The following is a 13,729-nucleotide window of genomic DNA, read 5'->3' as shown; positions in this document are numbered from 1 at the left end:
ATAATAAACATCATCAAAACAGTTATTATAAAAAAAGATAAAGAATAACAAAGCCTGGTAACTATGTTATTTTTTTTATTTATATGTATTTTTGATTGATTATTTTTGACAAAATCTCCAAATATATTTATCATTAATTAATAAATTTTTTAAAATATTTTTGGTGATGAATCTAATTGTCTACACTGTAAATCAAAGTACTTGTAAAGATTCTCAGAGCATCATTAACCCTAACAACCCATTAGAAGTGCTTAATTTTCTTTCTTTTTTTAATTTTTTTTTCTGATTAAAAAAAATTAAAAAATTAAAAAAAGACCAATCGCGGACCACCACGTGTCGGTGGGGCCCGCAAACAGAACAAACAGCGATGCTTAAACAAGCAGCAGAAACACTGCTTCTTCTTCTCTTTCCTTTTTTTAATTAAAAAATTGCTAAGCACAACTTAAGCAACCATGGTCAATGGTGGTCTCATGTGGTCAGATTCGGCCGGACCAAATGTCTAATCGGAAAGTCAAACTCAATCATCACTTGATTTTTAATATTAGTGTTAACAAAAAATTTAAAAGTAATAATAAATTTGAAGTTGTACTAATATTGATAGTAGAAAAAAGAAATAAATAAGAATAGGGAGAAACTAAGATTGAACAAAAGTTAAAGGGTTTAAAGAGTATAAATATTGTTAAAGTAATTATTGATTACATCCGATTAGCAGAAACTGAAGAAGCAGCCCTATGGTTTGAGGCACAAACATCACATTCTCGACGACTTGCACAGCATAGAATAGCAGTTCCGGAAGAACAATATCACCATTTTTGTTCAAGAAAAGGCCATATTTTTTCAACAATGTCTTTGTCGTTTGGTTCAATGGCGTTCCCTTAGATAGGAACAAATTTGATAAATACTACTTAGTTTTTCACTTTTTAGAAATATATTAGATAAAAAAAATTGGGTCCCCCGGATTAGGGCTGGGACATTTAACCGGAACCGAATACCCGAACCGGATCCGACCCAAGATTGACCGGTTCGGTCCGGTTTCGGTCATAGTCTATTTAACCGATGGATAATGATATTGTTTACCCATGGGTATCGGTTCGGTTTCGGTTTTTACCCGGAACCGATCGGGTACCTGATTTAACTGAATTATATGTTGTGTAAAACACATAATTGTATTCTCTGGGCGTTGAACCCATGTTGATAAGGCCAAGTTACCTGTGCAATGCCACTAGACCACCTTGACTTTGTTGAACTTAACTACATCTTATTAACATATAGGCGATTTTGATTTATTTTCTTAAGAAAAAAAATATATATATAAAAGTATAATATAAATAAAAGTATAATATTTCGGGTATAAACTTGTATATCCGAACAGACCCGGAACCGGTCAGAACCGATCCGAAACCGAACCATAAGTCGACCAAGTACTCATTGGATACAGTTTCTAAATAACCGATTTACCCGGAACCGAACAGGTCTTACCCGGAACTGATCCGAATACCCGAAGTCCCAACCCTAACCTAGATGAACCATATATCCAAGAGAAACCATGACCGCAAGGTGTCCCTGTTTTTTTTTCAGAGTAAGAAGGGGTAGAGAAAATGCCACAAGTGCCTTCCCGGGTGTGAAGTGGGATAATAAAAATGCTAGTTCTTACTGTTCATATGTTATTATATCAATATACCACACCAATTCATTATGTATAGGCCCGTAAAGGAGTTGTAGATACTGTGGTATGCAATGGAAAACCTTTCTCATGTTACATTAAATCTAAATGAAATAGAATATGAAATGTATGTACATACTTTCGCGATTTCATTTGTATTCATTACAATATGTTGACTTTGTATACCATTCTCTAGAAATTTCCTGAAAAGCTAATCATAGGTTCTTCTCTCCATCGGAACAATAGGCCCGTTATGATCCTTGCGAAACTTGTTGGCGAGATGAAATATAACCAAGTATATACATGTGAAATCAAAGGACATTATTTGAATGCTACTGCAAGTACATGCGAAGAAATGATCAAAAGAGCTGTCTTTGCCAGAGAATTGGGAGTTCCTATCAAAATGCATGACTACTTAACGTGCATGTATACGACTCCTAAGGAATCAAATTTTATCCTAATCAACCGAATTTATCGAGAAATATTTTTTTTTAGGCCAAGAGGTTGATGCCGAAATCTCGAATCAACTTATTATCTCACTGTCTCTGATTCATGGACGATAGTGTTTCACAGATGGATCCTGGAATACAAGATATTTTTCAGGACAAGGATGGTATAACACTCTAGAAGGTTTTGACAGATTGATGGGGGCTAGAAACACGATGGCTAGCCTATCACCCCTCCATGCCGAAATAGAGGCTTTCATCCGGGCATTGGAAAGCATGAGGAATTTACGGCAATTTCATGTGATGTTTGCAACAGACTGTTCCCAATTTGTGAAGATGGTTTCCGAACCGATAGAATGGACAGCATACACAATCTATTTGGAAGATATCTGAATCCTGAGAGAGAGTTTTAATCACTCAGAAATCATACATGTACTCAGAACACAGAATAAAAGTGCCGACAACCTGCCACTCAGTTTTGGGAAACAATCATCCTTCGTCGTTAACATGGACGCATAGTTACCAAGATGGTTCGAAGAGTCTTAAATGAATATATATGTTGTTGACAAAAAAATATGCATTACGTCATGTATGTGTAGACTCACGTGCGTGGGTTCGAATCAGTTGAACCAATATTAGGAACACCGCTTTGTTTTTCTTCTCCGGCGGATATGGTGAGAGAAGCCATTGAGTCTTACATAACCAGCGCTTCCGAGTCACTCTCGATTGAAAGACTTGAGGTTCCTCGTTTTCTCCATCTAAAATCTTTTTGTTTGTCTCTCTCTGATAGTATATGAATGGCACTAGAGAAGCTGTGGTTGATGATTATGCGATCAAATGGGTAAATAGAATTTGGATGGTTATGGTTTGTAGATTTTTTATCATCAAACAAATCGTTTGAACAAGAACTGTAGAGCAGTGTATCTTTGTATATCCCACACACACGAATCATAGGATGCTCATGGAAATGGTCATGCAAAAGTCGAGAAACATACATGCTACATGGGGTAATGATCAGATTCGTTCTTCTGGACTTGGAGAAGACGACTATACTAAGCAACACATAGTGATGCTGTCACATCCCGGCCCGCCGGTATGTGGACTTCTTTGTTTTTTATTACTTTGGACCGAAGCCTATCTCCTTCTTTGTTTTAATTTTGGCCGGAGTAGTAAACTTAGGGCTTCCTCTTCTTTTCTGATATACTATGGTGTTTACCACTATTTATGCCATAATATATGTTCTATTTAGAGTCTTTATGTTATGTTTAGAGTCTATTTTAGAGTCTTTACAGGTTTATGTATGATATATGATGTTTTTGGCATCTTGTATATATGTTTTCTAATTGGTTTTCAAGTCTTTATTTAATCTTCCTAGTCCTTTTCGAGTCATTACAGGTCTGGAGTTGCATTGGATGGGAGATAGACCAGTTGGAGGAAAAGAGGAGAGAAACAGTGCAATTTGGTGATTTTCACGCAAAACGGTCTGACGACTGTTCCTAGTCGAGAGGAGCAACCCGAGTCCCTGTTCCAGCGGCATAGATTTTTAAGAAAACTTCTAATATTTTGGGATTTGCCCTAATCATCCCAATTTTCTTTCCTGCAGCAGCCAAAGACCTGCATATATATCTTTTCTTATTTTTATTATCATTCTACGTTGTTTTTGACACAAGAAACCATTGGAGACTTTTGTACTTGAAGATTTTATACCTTGAAAGGGAGAAGGCTTCATCTCTCTCACCTTGAGAAGATTCCTAAACCCTATCTTATTTATTTATTGATTCAACATGTTTTCTTCATATATTGTCTCTGTGATTTATCTGTTCATGGCTGAGTAGTCGCTTGTTAGGTTTAGGGTGTTAGGGATCATGGATCAATGAGCTAGACAAATAGGATTGTTATTCCTTGATATATCTGTCTATTGTTAATCTTAATGCTTGTGTTAAGCTGGCCATTTATCATCTGATCATAGGTTTAATCTAATCATCTAAAGTGTTTTCAATTGCTAGAAAAATCATAGATAGGCGATTTGTCCTTAGCCAACGAAAGCTGATGTTAAGGCAAATCGTGAACCAATTGAATCTGAACTTAATGCTTGTCATCATTCTCTGATCCAAACGACAGTTTAGGCATTAGGATTGCTTGATAAATTGGTAGACACCACGACAGTGGGTCTATCTATTCTTGTTGTTCAAGTTCTAGATTGACTCTTATTGCCTTCCTGAATAGTTGTGTCGCTCATGATCCTAAGTATCCCGATGAATCACCCTGAACCTAGCTCTTTTAATCATCTGAAAACCCTTAAACTAGTCTGTTATTTTCTATTACGATACCCTTATCTCAAAACCCCCATATTGTTTTAGCTTGATATTGATCCTATAGAAAAAGTGTAATCATTGGTCTCTGTGGATTCGATCCTAATGCTACATCGACATACCATTTGATTGTGGTAGTGTGCACATTAGGTTAATTGGTGTGCGTATACACGTAATATCAATTTGGCGCCGTTTCCGGGGACCATCTTTTTACCTTTATTTTTCGGTTATTTATTTAGTCTAAGACCTGTAACTTGCTATATCCTTTTTGTTGCAGCTAATTTTTCAGGTGCATGACCAGTAGACATACTCGGAGAAACGCACAAGAGAGTTAGTTACATTTAGTAACCAGGAGCTAGCAAGGTTAGAAAGAACAAACCGTCAACAATCAGGGCCGAACAACGCCATAATGGGCAACTACGGCAATCAAGAGCAACTCACTGCTCAGTTGCAACAGATGCAATAACAAATGCTTCAAATGCAGCAGACCATCCAAGCTTAGCAGGATGCTGCTGAACAGGCCGTTCTCGTGCGGCAGGAACAACATGCGCAGACTGCTCCAATCGGATAGAGAAACCTTCCTCATAACATCCCTACTATGCGCTCTGCCATTGTTCCCCCACCCTGCACCAGGCAGGACTTCGAGATCAAGCATGCTTTGATCGGTCTAGTACAGAGAAAAGTGTTCTCTGGTCTCTCTACAAAAATTCCAATAAAGCATATTGAGAGTTTCGAAAAAGTCTGTAGTTTCACTCGCGCGAATGGTGTGCCACCAGACTACATCAGGTGCATGCTTTTCCCATTCTCTCTTGATGGAAAAGTTGCACGGTGGTTGAACTCTCTCCCTACCTGCTCTCTCACTTCATTGGAACAGGTCCGATCAGTGTTCCTCATCCATTTCTACTCTAAAGCGAGAACAACTGCATTGAGGAACAAGATCACCTCTTTCAGACAGCTCACTGATGAGCCTTTCTGCGACGCATGGGAGCGCTTCAATGACTATCGCAGCGAATGTCCTCACCATGGATTTGATGATGACTACCTCTTGGAAATTTTCTATGATGGAGTTGACTGCGAATTTCAGAGTGCTATGAACTCTGCCAGCAATGGAGATTTCATGACTCAGACCCATGATGGAGCGTTTGAGCTGATTGAGAACATGACTGCTACCTCAGCCAATAAGAACATGGCTGCTACCTCAGCCAATAAGAACATGGCTCCAAGAAAGGGAAAAATTCTGACACCCAGAAGATAGATGAGCTGACTGCCAAGGTTGATCAAGTACTGAAAAACAACCAAGGGCACGTCTTCAGCATTGAGCAAGCTACGGCTGGTCAGATTCAGAACCAGAACCAGCGACAACCGCAGAGCAATCGGCAAGCTGTTCCAGCTACCGGGAACAGTCAACCAGATGAGCTGAAGGGTCTGGGTATGATGATGCAACAGCTGTTGCAGGGTCAGCAGGTTCAGGCCAAGGCGTTGAATCAGGTAACCACGGAAATCGACACCAGGATGGGCAACATGTTCACTGAGCTGAATGCCAAGTATGACGCTGTTGCGAGCCACATAATAAAGATCGATGTTAGCTTGCTCAAACAGCTAAGAGTGTCAAGAGGCAACAAGAGACGCTCCTTGGAAAAACTGATAAAAATCCTAGGACTGAGTACTGTAATGCAATAGAGCAACCATTCGCTGAGACTGTTCTAGGAGCAGAAGAGAACACATAGCAGTATGCTAGCTCTGAAGTGACTGCTCCTAGCGAACCTGCTGAGGCTCCACCAGTGCGAGTCTATGTTCCTAAGGTTCCCTATCCAATTCCACTTAAACATCTGATGGATCCTATTAGTGCAGAGCAGCTGGCTGGGTTTAGGAAGATGGTAAGAATGCTTTCTCAAAAAAATCTCATTTGAACAAGCTTGGGAGATTCGGCCATTGCATATGTTCTTCAAAAATTGCAGAGAATCTCAGGAGGATATCAAGGCACTCTTTACTGAAGCACTGACACCATCGCTGAAGGTACTGCCTAAGTTGGATGGCCCTGGAAAGTTTGTTTTTCCTTGTTCCATTGCTGGAGTGGAATTCAAGGAAGCTCTTTGTGATTCTGGGTCTAGTGTGAACCTTGTCTCAAAAGCGATTTTAGACGAGCTGGACATTTTTTATGTTGAGCCTTCTCAGGTGAAGCTGGGTTTTGCAAACTCTTCCATGGCAGTCCCTCATGGAACCATTCGCAATCTTCCTGTCCAGGTTGGGGACTGTGTGCTCCATACTGAATTTCAAGTTGTTGAGATGAGGAAGGATCATGACATGCCTTTGATCTTTGGAAGGTCATTTATGGCTACAGTTGGAGCAATCGTCGACATGCCTAATAAGAGAGTCTCCTTCTCCAACATCAACAAGAAGGTTTTCTACAAGGCTGTCCCAACCAGATCACAAATCCGCTATGCCTCTTGCATCTTACTGGTTAGTGGAGAACAGCTGGAAATTGTTCCTAAGAAGGAGCTTGGTAAAAAGGGTGAGATCAAAGAAGTCCTGGATGGAGATCCTCACACTGATACCAAGAAACTCAGTGGGAATGCAAGGGTGAAAGAAAAAGTCCAAAAGAAAAGGGTCAAGGCCGATCCTACAATGACTTTGATACCGCAGAAGTGTGATGAGAAATCCATTGAGTATGAGGTAAAGTGTAAGGGTACCTCTAAACCTTTCTCTAAAGTCAGAGTAATTCTCACACATGAGCTGAAAGAGAAAGGAGAAGCTGTTGTGAAGAGGTTGCTGAGCAGAGTTCTGAAGCTGAACATGTCTGATTGTGGAGCTTGTTTTGGAACAAGCCATCATGATCAACCCGACTGATCCCAGTCACCAAGTCAAGCTAGTGACTTAAACCAAGCGCTTGGTGGGAGGCAACCCACTGGTAAGTGTAAATATAAGTTGGTTTTGCTTTTGTTTACTTATTTTTTGTTTTAGTTTATTGAGTCTCAGGTCAAAAAGCAAAAAAAATCGAGATACTTCAAAAATTCTAGGTTGCAGCAACGGAACAACTTGCCCCTGAAAAGAGCAGCTGTTCCAGGCGACCATCTGACGATAGAACACCCAGAATTTTCATGGAGAGCCCGCTCCACTCAGGTAAGTATCTCAACCAAAAATAAATGTGTTCATTCTTGTTTTCACCTTCTCTCTTATTTATTTTCACACTAGGGACGGTGTGAAGCAAGTCTGGGGGAGGGTTTTTGTCGTTTACTAACTCATTTCTTTTTTTTCTTTTTCTTTTGAGTCAGTTTGAGTCAGTTTTTAGGATTGAGTCAGTCAAAACTTTGTGGAAATTAGGACCTTATTCTGTGTTGATCACTAACCACCTCATGCTTTAGCTATCTTATTCAGTGACCTTAGCAGTGGCGAAAGACACACATGTGGACCTGGAACACTTTGACATATCTCACTTGATAATCGAGAAGTTCTCAGTCGATCAGGTTACACTGGGTAGACTTAACTCCACCTAACTTGAACTTAATCTTGACTGAAATTCTTCTTGTTATGGGCATTAGATCAGGGAAACGAGAACACACTCAGGACTTCTTATCCTTTTTATCCATCTTACTGATCCTGAGTAGCTAGCTCATCTTTAGTTAGTTCCCACCCTGCACCTTGGCCTTTATTCCATCTTCATGCATTTGTTTTTCAGTGACATATGTGCAGATATGTGCAAAAGGGTCGGAGAGGAAAGGATCAACACAGCCTCTTACTCGTTACTGCTACAGAAATTCAGTCAGAAAGGAGAACAAGTAGATTAAGGGAGCAACCTCTCCATAACCAATGAACTGCGCAAGAGCAGGGGTGGAGAACCAGAATGGTCGCGAAATCAAAACCACTAGTGGCACTCAGAATGATAATGTATTACCTTCTTCTTCGTCACATCACCATGTCAGTCTTCAAAAAAAAAACGAAAAAATGAGAATAATGTGATGGAGAAGGGGAAGAAAGAAAAGAAACATAGAGCCACTGGGAAGGTCGAGCAAAATTTGGTACCAAGTATTGAAGAGTATGTAGAGGAAAGTGGAAAGCAGAACAATCAGTCGCCTGTTCCGTCATCAGAACTGCCGCACCAGATATAGCAAAAACGAGTAGAGGCTGTGGACATCAATGGATCTATCATCTCTTGCCATTTTGTGTGATATCATGCATCCTCTACAATGAAATGGTAGCCCCTAAACACTCTTAACTCCACCATTAAATAGCTTGTTCCACACCTAGACCGTCTACCCTGAATAGTGCATGTGATGAGAAGCTCACGCTACTCTTAAATGAATGTAGGGAGTTCTGTCTCGATAGTGTTGCATTTTCAGGTTTGAGATATAGAGTATGGAGCCGATCTTGAACAACAGTCAGTGGGGTTTTGGTAAGGGTGTGTTGTCCTAGTTTTACTGCTTGTATGATTCGGAGATTCGTGGTTAAAGTATGGTTGCTGAGAATATGAGAGTTCCCATACTTTCAAACCTTTCTCCCTGTTCTTGATACTTGACATTGTTTGAGGACAAACAAGGATCTAAGTCTGGGGGAATTGATATATGGTGTTTTTGGCATCTTGTATATATGTTTTCTAATTGGTTTTCAAGTCTTTATCGAATCTTCCTAGTCCTTTTCGAGTCATTACAGGTCCGGAGTTGCATTGGATGGGAGATAGACCAGTTGGAGGAAAAGAGGAGAGAAACAATGCAATTTGGTGATTTTCACGCAGAACAGTCGTCAGACTGTTCCTGGTCGAGAGGAGCAACCCGAGTGCATGTTCCAGCGGCATATATTTTTAAGGAAACTTCTAATATTTCGGGATTTGCCCTAATGATCCCAATTTTCTCTCCTGCAACCGCCAGAGACCTGCATATATATATCTTTTATTATCATTCTACGATGTTTTTGACACAATAAACCATTGGAGACTTTTGTACTTAAAGATTTGCTACCTTGAAAGGGAGAAGGCTTCATCTCTCTCACCTTGAGAAGATTCCTAAACCATATCTTATTTATTTATTGATTCAGCATGTTTTCTTCATATATTGTCTCTGTGATTTCTCTGTTCATGGCTGAGTAGTCGTTGTTAGGTTTAGGGTGTTAGGGATCATGGATCAATGAGCTAGACACAAATAGGATTGTTATTCCTTGATATCTCTGTCTATTGCTAATCTTAATGCTTGTGTTAAACTGGCCATTTATCATCTGATCATAGGTTTAATCTAATCATCAAAAGTGTTTTAGATTGCTAGAAAAATCATAGATAGGCGATTTGTCCTTAGCCAACGAAAGCTGATGTTAAGGCAAATCGTAAACCAATTGAATCTGAACTTAATGCTTGTCATCATTCTCTGATCCAAACGACGATTTAGGCATTAGGATTGCTTGATAAATTGGTAGACACCACGACTGTGGGTTTATCTATTCTTGTTGTTCAAGTTCTAGATGGGCTCTTATTGCCTTCCTGAATAGTTGTGTAGCTCATGATCCTAAGTATCTCGATGAATCACCCTGAACCTAGCTCTTTTAATCATCTGAAACCCCTTAAAATAGTTTGTTATTTTCTGTTACGATACCCTTATCTCAAAACTCCCATATTGTTTTAGCTTGATATTGATCCTATAGAAATAAAGTGTAATTGTTGGTCTCTGTGGATTCGATCCTAAAGTGCTACATCGACATACCATTTGATTGTGGTAGTGTGCACATTAGGTTAATTGGTGTGCGTATACACGTAATATCAATGTACGTTCTGGAGCATTGTGGAGTTTATGGAGCTAAAAGGGAGCAGAACCCGTAGCTGAGCAAAGATTAGACAGAGTCGTTGTTCAGAGGAAGTGACGGTAGACACTCATCCTTGATGTCGATCTACACCCTAGCGAGAAAGGCCTTGCCGGATCAAGATCAAGAATTAGGCACAGAAGTTTCCACAAAATTACAAGAATGCTCCTGACGAGTTTTGACCTAAAATATATATGTTTATGCCAGTGTTTAGGCAGAGAGACACAAATTTGATTTTATTATTCTTAGAAGGGTTGACTGCCTAAAACCACCCGTAGACATATACACCCTACATATTCCCCCCTTAACTATCAAGCTCTTGACAAATCCCCCAAAACTTATGATTCCTCTTTAGATCTCCCCACAATGTTTTTATTCCCCCCTCTCTAATCCAATTTCGAAATCGCGATTATAGATTAATTAATTGCGTTTTGTATCCAGCGATTGCCCAAAAAAAGGACCCGGCCCGACATTTACAACATAACCAACCCGACCCAGATATTAAAAACTCAAATCAATTTGGAATTTTTAGGAGGGTAAATCGTTTATTTTCCACATTCGTTTTTGACAGAGAGGACTCGGAAAGAAAGATTGGAAACAGAGAGACAGAGAGATGACGAGAGAGAGAGAGAGAGAGAGAGAGAGAGAGAGAGAGAGAGAGAGAGAGAGAGAGAGAGAGGAAGATGGAGTTGGACTACAACATCCTGTCTTGTTCCTGCAGTCTCTCTTTCGTTTCTCTTCTCTTGCAGTCTCTCTTCGTCTCTGGCTCTCTCTTCATCTCTCTCTCTCTCTCGTCGTCGTCTCTCTGTTTCCAGTCTTTCTTTCGGAGTCCTCTGTGTCGTTGAATTAAGAAATAGAAGAAACCCTCATAATAATCCCAAACTGACTTGAGTTATGTTTTAAAATCTGTGTCGGGTCGGTTCTGTTTTTAATGTCGGGTCAGATCCTTTTTGGGGCAATCGCTGGATACAAAACGCAATTAATTAATCTATAATCGCGATTTCGAAATTGGATTAGAGAGGGGGAATAAAAACATTGTGAGGGAGATCTAAAGAGGAATTATAAGTTTGGGGGGATTCGTCAAGAGCTTGATAGTTTGGGGGGAATAAGTAGGGTGTATATGTCTACGGGTGGTTTTAGGCAGTCAACCCTTCTTAGAATCTTTTTAAAGTTTGGAGAGAAGATCTAAGAACTCCTTCAGAGTATTGTATTGGAACTCCGGTTTTTTTATCTCTAATCTCATTATGCAATTCATCATGTTTATCTTTATGTCTTGCTTGATTATGTCTGAGTAGAATAATTTGTTAGACTTAGAGTTTAATATGGTTATGATGAATTGATTATAGAATTGCTAAGTTGATTATCTAAAATCCTTCACAGAGTTAGATCTTATTGTTTGCATTCTAAAGTAGTTAACTAGAATCATGATCTTAAGACTAACAATTGCGAGAGTAGATTCATACCTGAACATAATTCTGTTGAGTTAAGTTGTTAGGCACGAGCTATATCTAGCTAGTTTAATCGACTTGATTAACTTATCGATCTGAACATTAAGCTTGTTTGAAAGCGTATCGATCGACACACTATAGGTGTATCGATCGACACACTATAGGTGTATCGATCGACACTCATTCCATTTCGAATATGAAAGTATGGATACAGATTTAAACATGTAGACTCACAGTGAGAGCTGGAGATCTTACGATTACATTCGAGTTCTAGGATTAATTATCACATGTTCTTAGCATCAAAATCATAATTTAGATTACATAAACCTGAAAGTCTAGCTTCCTTCTTATCTATTTATCAACCACATCTATCTTACTTACTGTTTTATTAATTATTTACTGCTTTAATATCTTTTTACCTAACTTAGTCTTACGTTTAATCTGATCTATTGTGTGCCCCGCTCTCTATGGATTTGATCCCTAAGTAATACAAACAGATCTCTTATTTGAGAGAGTTGGCTCTAGGGTTAATTTGAACTGCATGATTTTCCTATAAAACTGAGCCTTCCCCTTCTCACCGAAGCCTTGCAGAGTTCCATAGAGATCTAAAAACCCTAGCCATCAAATTTTCTCCTTTTCTCTTCTCTATCGTTCTCTCTCGGCCAACCTCTCTTTCCTCGCTGTTCATCGTTTGTTGCACGCCGGAGCCAAGCTATCGGATATCCCAAACAAACCGATCCAAGTTCGTGTATAGATCTATTCTTCTCTTCTTTCTAGATCTTGTCACCGATGAGGTAAGGAACCTTAGTTTTCTTTCTCTTTCTTCTCTCTTATCTTAGATATATCATCCCATGTATTTTGGTGGTAGCAACAATCCTTTCTCTTGTAGATCGGGTTCGATGAAATCCTTATTTTGTATATCCGATTATCCCATCCCTTATGTTTGCAGATCTAAGGCTAAGGTGAGGACTGGTGTGATCTCTTCTTCCTTCTTTCATTATCGCTTCATAGTAGAAGTATCTATCTAAATCATTTATACATACATATTATCTATAAGTATATATGTATTTGTTTGATAAGTGAAATATATCATATATATACACATATATATTGTATTATAATGTGTGAACACCTTTTTGTCACGAATGTCTGAACACCTAGATCTACTCATAGATTGCTAAAACGAATATGGTTGTATGATGATTGAAATTTGTATGCGGGTGTTTACATTGCATGGGGATTAAGCATGTGTGTGTACTGTATATGAGATAGGAGAGATCTTACAGCCTATGTGTGACGGTGCAACATGATTGAGAATTCTCGGGCGCTGCATCATTTTTTGTTGGGTCGCGTGGGGACCGAATGAGGTGGCATGACTCATCACCGGGAGCGGGTAGACAGCGAGCCCATATCACGCGGGGACCGAACGAAGTGGCGCGATCGTGTGGACATGGTGGCGGAGCAAGCGTGAGCCGGTGTCGGCAACTTGATAGCGTGAAGGAGTTGAACTCACGTGTACCGATTTAGGTGGTGAGCTCTTACGCGACAACATAAGGAACGCGAGGACCGAACGAGGTGGTGTGGTCTCATGTTGGCATCGTCGGAGTTTATCCTTGTTACTTATTGATTGCTCTTATTTTACTTGATGTTCTAGGTAGAGCTTTTGTTATGTTGTCTCGTGAATGTTAGGTGATGATTTCGGGTTCCTAGAGCTTTCTTTCCCGAGGTTTTGTCGAAATGCTCACCCCTCCTCCTTTCCTTTCTCCTTACAAGTTCATTTCATATTTGTGACTTTTTCTCAATGAGTTATGAAATCCTAGTTGAAAGACATATATTGTTTCGGCCCTTGTGGCTGGAGACGAATATCGCCGATCATTTCAGCTATGTGGAGTGTCAGAGATGCTGGATCACCCATTTATAGCAGCGATGCTGAAGCAAGAAATGATGAGAGCTCTACTAGACAAATGCATAATATTGTAGCCGTAAGTGCCTTCATATCCAACGAATGGTCGCATACTCTCTAGTAAACTCTCCCGTTTATTTGAAACAATTAATTCAGGTGTTTATTTCTTCATGCCC

The sequence above is a fragment of the Brassica oleracea genome, chromosome C2 (genome assembly GCF_000695525.1).
Source record: "Brassica oleracea var. oleracea cultivar TO1000 chromosome C2, BOL, whole genome shotgun sequence".
Taxonomy (NCBI): Eukaryota; Viridiplantae; Streptophyta; class Magnoliopsida; order Brassicales; family Brassicaceae; genus Brassica; species Brassica oleracea.
The sequence above is the reverse complement of the archived record's forward strand: the minus strand, read 5'-3'. Positions refer to the sequence as shown.